Raw genomic sequence first — 9,077 nt, 5'->3', positions numbered from 1 at the left:
CTACGGGTGATAGATCCCATGTACGAGCTATTTGTGGAAGAAGCTTTGGATGTCATCTTCTTAGGTGCCATTTTCCTTGTTTGGATACTGAGAGAGAGATGAGAGGTAGAGATGTCCCATTGGGCGTGCCAATTTGTTCACACGAGGTTTCTTGAAAAACATGTTTTATGGAGTTGAACTTGAGTGGTGTTGATGTTGAAGTTGATTTGATGCGATGTGGTTCGATCTCTAATACTTGATCCTCCGATTCTCTCTCAGTTGAGTGAATGTGTTTGACTTGAAGAAGAAAAGCATCAAACGTTCTTGAAGTAGAAGTCTTGGAAGAGTATTTGTGTCTTCAAGGGTTTTCTGTCTTCTAGGAGTGCAGCTTCAGAAGTCTAGGGAGTCTTCTACTTGTTGATGAATTCTCTAGGCTCTCTAAATGCAGAAAATGCTGACCCTTGAAATGAGAAGAGTTCGTCTATTTGTAGGGCTTTTTGATAGGCTTCATAGGCTTGGGCTGGCTGGCCCATGGGTTTAGTTGACCCATGGGTTTGAGCCTGGTTAACCCATGGATTTAGTGAGCCCGTTGATTTGGGCTAGCCTTTAGGCCCAATTATTTGGATTTGGGCCTATTTTGGTATTTAGGCCTCATTAAACCCGATTTTGGGCTCAACTGTACTTTTACCCAAATAATTATATCAGACTGGGCTAAATTAATCCTACCCGATTCAACGGTCATGATGACATCATGTGACGTCACCGAAAATTGTCTTCAACTTCTATTCGGGACATGTGTTAACTCCTCATTGGTCTAATTTACTGATTTAGAATTTTTATCATTTAATTTAGTAGATGACGTGACAGCTTGTGATTGGTCCAAAATTTCTCATTCAACAACTGTCAAACTAAAATTTTCATTAGGGATTAAATTTGAACAGTATTTTTCTTGTCTCCCAATTGATTGTACCTACTCCGGTATAACCAATTTGAGAATATTCAAACTTTGTAGCTATCTAGATCTAAAAGGCATATAATGATAATATTAGCACATAGATTTCATTAATGTCCACTTTCAAAGTCAATACTGTAAAATATTGAAATTATTTCCTTGAGTAGGTCATTTGGTCTAGTGGTATGATTCTTGCTTTGGGTGCGAGAGGTCTCAAATTCGATTCTCTAAATGGCCTATCATAACTTTTAAAAAATTTCTTTATTCATAATCATACATCTTTCAAACTTTCTTAAACTAATCAAGTATTGTAATTCAAACTTCTTTATCATTATTGGGCATTTGGTCTAGTGGTATGATTCTCGCTTAGGGTGCGAGAGGTCTCGAGTTCAATTCTCGAAATGCCCCATTTTTTGTATTGAGGTTTCACTAAATATCTAAAAGGTATAAAATTAATAATATAGGCACATAGATTTCATTAATGTCACACATTCTTTATTGATCAATCACGAGCAAAGTCGAAGAGATTTATTAACATTTTACCATGTTTGATAGATAAAATGGAATTTATAAAATAATGATGAAGTGATCTTTAAAAAAATGGATATACTATCACATAGGGCATTTGAACTAGTGGTATGATTCTTGCTTTGGATGCGAGAAATCTCAAGTTCAATTTTTGGAATGCCTCCAGAGTCAAATCTTTTACAAATTTATCCTTTTTGGGAACCATATATGTTCATGTAGTAGATAAAATTGCATAACTATGATTCAGTATCAAGAAAGATATCAAAGCAAGAACTAGTGAATGGTATCCTCATTTTATGACATTCAATCAATCTTATAAACAAGAAAAACAATAATTGTATCAAAGCTTAAATACCAAATATCTATGATTTATTACAAACTTCAAACAATGATAAATATCATAACAATTTTAAAAGAAAAATATTAAAAATTCACATATTAATCAAACTTTAAATAATGAAATATATATATATATAAAGTTCGGGTTGGATTAGGTCAACCCAAATTTTTTTTAGCCAACCTACGATCTAACTCAACCCAAGACACACTAACGGAATACAATCCTTACATTTTGGGTTGGATAGTTCGGGTTGTTCGAGTCATTTGGACACCCCTACTAATAATTAATAAATTATCCAATGAGGGCACCTGACAATTTTCTACCATTAAACGTATGAAAAGAAATACCTTTATTTTTGTTGAAAGTGCAATAAAAATGAGATGAAATATAAAGTAATGGTTAGTTTTCAATAATAAAAGGAGCAAGAGCATTCAATATATATGTCAATTTATAACCAAACATTAAATGATGTGAAAAAAGAAAGTGTAATGGAAACTATTGGAAGTGAAACTGTGAGGTTCAGTAAAAGAACTTCCGTTGAAGAAGACAAGCTTCAAGGCACTTACTTTCTTTATTATTGTCCTAGATCCGAGAGCATGTCATATTTTTAAAGTCAAAATGAGGTTAATTCAATTGATATAAGTACGTGCAAATGACTAAAAGATCTGTGATTTGAATCCCCCACTCCGTTGAACTAAAAAAATTGTCACAAAGATAGGAAATACATTTTAAAACCAAAAGAATTGTATGGACAAATATCTAACTTTCAAATTGCTATAAGGTGATGGGGATGGGATGTACTTTAGATAGACCCAAAAAAAAATCTCATTTTGTGACAGCAAAACATAAATTACAATTATGGTTTTAAATATTATTTTTGGTTCCTTAACTTTCAACTTTTGTTAATTTTAGTGTTCGTATTTTCAACATGCCAAATCTTGCATTTTTAAAAACAACCATTTTAATTTATATTTATATAAATTTAACAAAAATTTTATACGCAATGAAAATACCCTTTAATACAACTTTGTGACTAAGTACTAAGAGATTTAGTGATTGAAGTGTCATCCTAAAATTTTGGTAAAAAAATGAGATCAAAATAGTCACTTCTTAAAAGTACAAGAACAAAAACATATGTATTGAAAGTAGAATGAACAAAATTAACGAAAGTTGAAAGTATATGGACTAAAATAAACCAAAGCTTAAAATATAATAACTAAAATAATATTTAAACCATCAATAGTTTTCATAGATATAACATTGAACATCATAATCATCCACACATCAACATATAAACTTAAATGATAATCCCATTTGATAAAGTCTAAAAAATTCTCAACCAGCAGCAAGAAGATTCTATATATATGTCAATGTATGGCCAAACATTAAAGGGGTGAAAAAGAAAGTGTAATAGAAACCATGCAGAGTGAAACTGTGAGAGTAAATGAACTTTGGCTTATTATTTGCTTTATTAATTATTGCTTTAGATCCTAATCTACCAATTGTCACAAATGCAGGAAATGAATTTTATAAGCAACGGAACTAAATAGATATATATATATATTTAACTTTCACAGTTCAAGGGATGAGATGTATTTTAGACAAAGACATACACTTTTTTCTCATTTTGACTCCAAAACAAAAATTACCACGATTATTTTAAATCCTATTTTGAATTGTACTTTCAACTTTTTTTTTTTTTTTTTTTTTTTTTTTTTTTTTTTAATTGTAGCCTCTATATCTTCAAAACGTCAATTTTCGTCCTTGTACTTTTAAAAACGATCATTTTAATATATCTTTATTTGCAAAATTTTAACACAAATTTTATACCCAAAGAAAACCGTTAATACAAATTTACAACTAAGTTTTAAAGGGATTTAGTGTTTGAAATGTCATCTTAGAATTTTGATAGAAAAACTAAGGTCAAAATACCACTTCTTACAAGTACAAGAACCAAAACATATGCATTGAATGTACAATGACTAAAATTAATAAAAGTTGAAAGCTCTCTTGAAAAAATGAAAGTTGCTTTGGTACTACGGTCGAAAAAATAGAGTAGCTTTGATACCACTAAAAAAAAGAATTGGCTCTAAGACTACTATTGAAAAATCAGAGTAGCTCTGATACCACAAATCAATATCTCAAATTTTGTTAAACAAAGAGAAGAAGAAAAGGAAAATGAGAGTGAAATTTAAACTTTTTATTAAAGTAGGAAAAAATTGGTTATAAACAATATGTAATACTCAAATTGTGGTATACAAAATTGTGATACACTCAATACATGGCAGCTCATCCTTATATAGGGCAAAGATATGACTTAATTAATACTACTAACTTACAACTTAAAACAATATTAAAAAGAGAAACTCACCAAACATTAAAAGCTTAAGAATAACATTTAAAACATTCTTATTATCAACAATTTAAAACAATAGTTTTCATAGATATAGCATTGAAAATCATAATTATCCATTTTATCATATATTTTTATCCATCCCTTCATCATATATCTCTACCCATTCCATATGAAGAGAATTCAACTAATGAGACCATAGGTAGGAGGAACTAGTAAATACTTTAGTAAGAAGCAATAACATAACCCTGGGTACTGAAAAATATAGATGTTAATCTATCAACGTGTCTAGATGTTAGACTGATTAAAGTGTTTAAGCCAATGAAAAAAACATCCCTTTGGTAAAGTAAGGTTTGATTCTCTTCCGTCTGGTATTTATTTTTTGAGGTAATGGCTGACAAGAAACCAATAGTCATGTCTAAGATGATTCCTATGGTGTCAAGAGTAACTGAACACAAGTTGAATGGATCCAATTACTATTCATGGAGATCAAATGTTCGTCATTTGATTAGGAGCATGGAGATGGATAATCACATCACGAAAGAGCCACCGATTAATGCTAGTAAAAAGATTTGGTGGCAGGACAATTCAAGAATGCTTCTACAAATCAAGAATTGATTTTAGACCGTAGATTTTTGCTACTTTTCATTTTCATTTCTTCATTATAGGATATAAACCTGCATAAGTATTACCACTTTTACTTTCAACTTGAATAACTATTATAACTTTTACCATCTAACAAACTTTTATTTTAAAAAAACATTAAAAAGAAGGATGATTATTTTAAATGGCAAAACTACTAGAAATATTTTTAAATATAGTAAAATGTCACGGTCTATCAATATCTATCACTGTTTAACACTGATAAATAGTGACAGTTTGCTATATTTGTAAATAAGTTGATTTATTTTCCTAAATTAGAAAAAGAAAACTCTAAAAAACTTCTCGTGTTTAACCAATTATGAAAGAAGAGACCTACTATAAAATTAATATATTTTAATAAAGAAAAATGAAACTAGGATTGATTTTTTAAAATGTAACATTATAACATATCATTTTGATCATTTTACTTTAGATTTCATTCTATTTATGTTCATATACTTTTTACTAAATATTAAAATAGTCATGGAAATTAGTTTATTCTTCATTTTTTATTAAAAAAATAGTCTCTATTAACATTCTTTTTATAAATCTTAAAAACCCATTCACATAATATTTGTTTCTATCATCAAACTATTATTATAGTTTAACGAATTTGGATAACATTTATTTTTTCATGACTAAATTTAAGGTTTATTAAAAATACATGAAGTAAAATTAGATAATTAAGACCCCGTTTAGTAACCATTTCATTTTTGTTAAACTAGCCTCGTTTAGTAACCATTTCATTTTTGTTAAACTAAGTCTATTTTTCTCATTTTCTTAGCCAAATTTCAAAAACAAAAGCAAGTCTTTAAAATCTACCTTTAAATTTTCAAAATTTCACAGATTTTTTAAAACATTGGTAAAAATGGATAATAGAGCATGAAATTTAGAGGTATAAGGAGTGCTTATAGGATTAATTTTCAAAAACTAAAATCCAAAAATCAAATATTAAGGCCTCATTTGTAACCATTTAGTTTTTTATTTTTGTTTTTGAAAATTAAGCCTATTTCATCAACCTTTCTTATAAGGATTTGCATATTTCTTAAGTACAATGGTTGAATGCTTAGCCAAATTCTAAAAACAAAAACAACTTTTTGAAAGTTACTTTTTTAGTTCTCAAAATTTGACTTGGTTTTTAAAATCATTAGTGAAAAGTAGGTAACAAAGGAAGAAATTTGGAGGTGGAAGTAGTGTCTATGAACTTAATTTAAAAATATATATATATATATATATTATCAATTAGGACTTGACTAAATGGGGCTAACTTCGTGTGTTTTTTTATTTTCTATTATTATTATTTAAACTAGTGAGCAAGTGGCTGAAACTGGACGTCAATATAAAAATTTCAATTCTTTTTTTAATCATAAGTTTTAGAAAGTAAAAATTAGAAAAGTTCAATGTCACCAAGCTTAAGGGTAAATCTTAATTGTTCTTTTTTTATGAAATTTAAAGTTTATGTAAAAGTTTAGTATATTTTTGTTCCCTAAGAATGAAGATAAACTTGAAGAATTTAAAATGTTGCACTAATAAGAACATTTAATGAAATTAGTGGCAGAGAGTCATATTGGACCTTTGGTCTAGTAGTATAACTTTTGCTTAGGTTGTGAGAGGCCTTGAGTTCAATTCTCATAATCCTAGAAATATTTCAGCACAAAAATAATTCATATGCCCATTTAGTGGTATAAAAGTAGCAAAATAATTATATACAAAAATAATTCAATTGCAATTACTCATAATCACGATATTTAAACTATGGTGAACAAAATAGTAGACATTTTTTTTTTTTAAAAAAAAAAAAGAAATTTAATAGGATATAATAGAAAAGCACATAAAACATTGATAGTGTGTGATTACTATCCTATTTTACCATAAATAATTAGTGCAATTTTTTTTTGGATATTTGTAATACATGGTAGAATAAGAGAAAAAATCTAAAATAGGATAGTACACCTTTTTTATTGTACACATTTTTTTAGTCTTTTTATTTTCCCTCTTCTTCGATTTTTGCTTCTTCTCTCCATTTTTTCATTTTATTTTTTTTCTTAATTTTTGCTTCTTCTCTTTTTATTTTATTTTATTTATTCTTTCCTTTATCGATTTTTGCTTCTTTCCTTTATTTTTTTTATTTTCTTTCATTTTCTTCTTTCTCCCTTTCTTTTTCTTTCCTTTATTTTTTATTTTCTTTCATTTCTTTCTTTTTTCTTTTTATAGTTTTCTTTTCTTTCTTCGGTTTTTGCTTATTTTTTTTTTATTATTTTCTTTCTTCAGCTCTTGCTTATTCCTTTTTCTTATTTTTATTTTTTTCCCTTACACCAATTTTTGCTTCTTCCCTTATCTTTTTTTTATTATTTTCTTTTCTTTTCTTTCTCCGATTTTTTGCTTCGTCCCTTTCTTTTTTCTTTTTTTAGTTTTCTTTCATTTTTTCGGTTTTTGCTTCGTTTTTCCTATTTAATTTTCTTTTCTTTTTTTTTTTTTTTTCAGTTTTTGCCTCTTCTCTTTCTCTTATTTTTAAAATTTTTCTTTCTTTTATTTGAATTTTTTCTTCTTCCCCTTTTTTTCACAAGAATCTAGAGGCCGAGTTCCATACGCAGGACTTGAAAGTACTCAATTCATAAGTGACTTAACACCAACAAGCCAATCATCAAGTTTGATAATTATAAAAAATAATAAATATAAATAGAAAATGAAAGTCTATCAGTGATAGCCACTAATATTTTCTATCATTGATAGCTTAATCTTTGATTATATTTTCGTAATTAATAGCCACTTATAGAAATCAATCATTGATAGCCAACTTAGTGAATTTAATTAATAAAGTTGAATCTCGAACTAAAATGTAAGTGGAATGCCTAGAAGTTATGACTAATAGCATGTTTATTAGTGATAAAGCTATCATCGAAAATAAAAGAGACTTATAAATATTTGGAAAAGACAAGAAAGAGGCAAAAAGGTGTTCAGTGGCTATGATTGATAGAAGCTACTACTGATAGCATGTTACCAGTGATAGAAGCTAATACTAATAGCATGTTATCGATGATAGAAGCTATCCGATAGCACATCATCGGTGATAGAAGCTACCACTAATAGCACGTTATCGGTGATAGAGAACTATTACTGATAGCATGATATCAGTGAGATCATTGATAGCATCTTATTAGTGATGTTATCAGTGAAAGAAGTTATCACTGATAACCACAATATGAGTGATGTTAGTGATATCGATGATAAAACTTAGGTGATATCTATATATCGAGTTTTTTTTCAAAGGTGATAACCAGTTATAGAAGCCTATCATTGATAGTCTTAAGTATTAATATTTTAAGGTTGATTCTAATTTATGAAAGTCTATCAGTGATAACGATTGATAGCCATGATAAAAGATTATTAGTGATAACTACTATGGTAATCAAAATAAATCTATCATTGATAGCCACTGATAGCCTTAAGTAGTAACATTTCAACGTTGATTCCAATTGATGAAAGTGAATCAATGATAGCTTCTAATAATTGATAGCAAATTAAAAGCTAATATTTCAATATTGTATTAATTTTTATCAAATTGAAAGTTATCGCTGATAGCAACTATCATCGATAGCAATTCATAGAAGCTATCAGCGATAGCAGCTATCAGTGGTTATCAGTGATAGCTTTTAATTTGAGAAAATCAGGAAAAAGCGAACAAAATGGTGGCTAGGCATGGGTTTTTTAGTCTTTTACCATTTTTTGATCTATATATGCAATTATTTTATCCTTGTACTATATATTATATTATTTTGGGCTTGAATTCTATTTATGCAACTAGCCTTTTTTTTTTTTTTTTTTCTTCTTCTTCTTTTTAGAGTACAAATGAAATGGGGTTGAGGGATTGAGGGATTGAGGGATTTGAACCACGGACCTCTCAATCCCAAGTACATACAGATGTCAGTTGATTTATGCTCTTTTTAGCTTATTGCAATTTGAAAACAAGGAAAATTGAATGTGATGATCAAACATATTAACCCAAAAACGTCTATTAGCATAAAATGTTTTTTTTCGAAGACAATCAGTATAAAATGTTCCTCTTTGAATATCATAATTATACTCTTTTAGCATCTCATAATTTAAGGGTCTTTTGTACGGATGACCTCTTTTTTGGGGACAAAATGAAAAATGGGTATCTTTTTAAAATTGAATGAAAAGTGGCATTCTGCTTATGTCAGCACCCTATGAATATACCCATTTAACCCTGAAAGCCATCTGCATGCTATGCTTCATAAGTTTCCTTGACACTTGATACTCGA

At 28.6% G+C, this 9,077-nt stretch overlaps 1 non-coding gene across 1 annotated transcript; it reads left to right on the top strand.

Annotated features, from left to right (window-relative positions):
• Positions 1–1,267: 1,267 nt before the first annotated feature.
• Positions 1,268–1,339, top strand: TRNAP-AGG (transfer RNA proline (anticodon AGG)). Its single transcript has one exon. It is a non-coding gene; the product is annotated as a tRNA-Pro (tRNA).
• The last annotated feature ends 7,738 nt before the right edge of the window (positions 1,340–9,077 follow it).

Source organism: Benincasa hispida, chromosome 5, assembly GCF_027475165.1.
Source record: "Benincasa hispida cultivar pf3 chromosome 5, pf3_genome.v1.1, whole genome shotgun sequence".
Lineage (NCBI taxonomy): Eukaryota > Viridiplantae > Streptophyta > Magnoliopsida > Cucurbitales > Cucurbitaceae > Benincasa > Benincasa hispida.
This window is presented reverse-complemented; position numbering and strand designations above follow the sequence as displayed.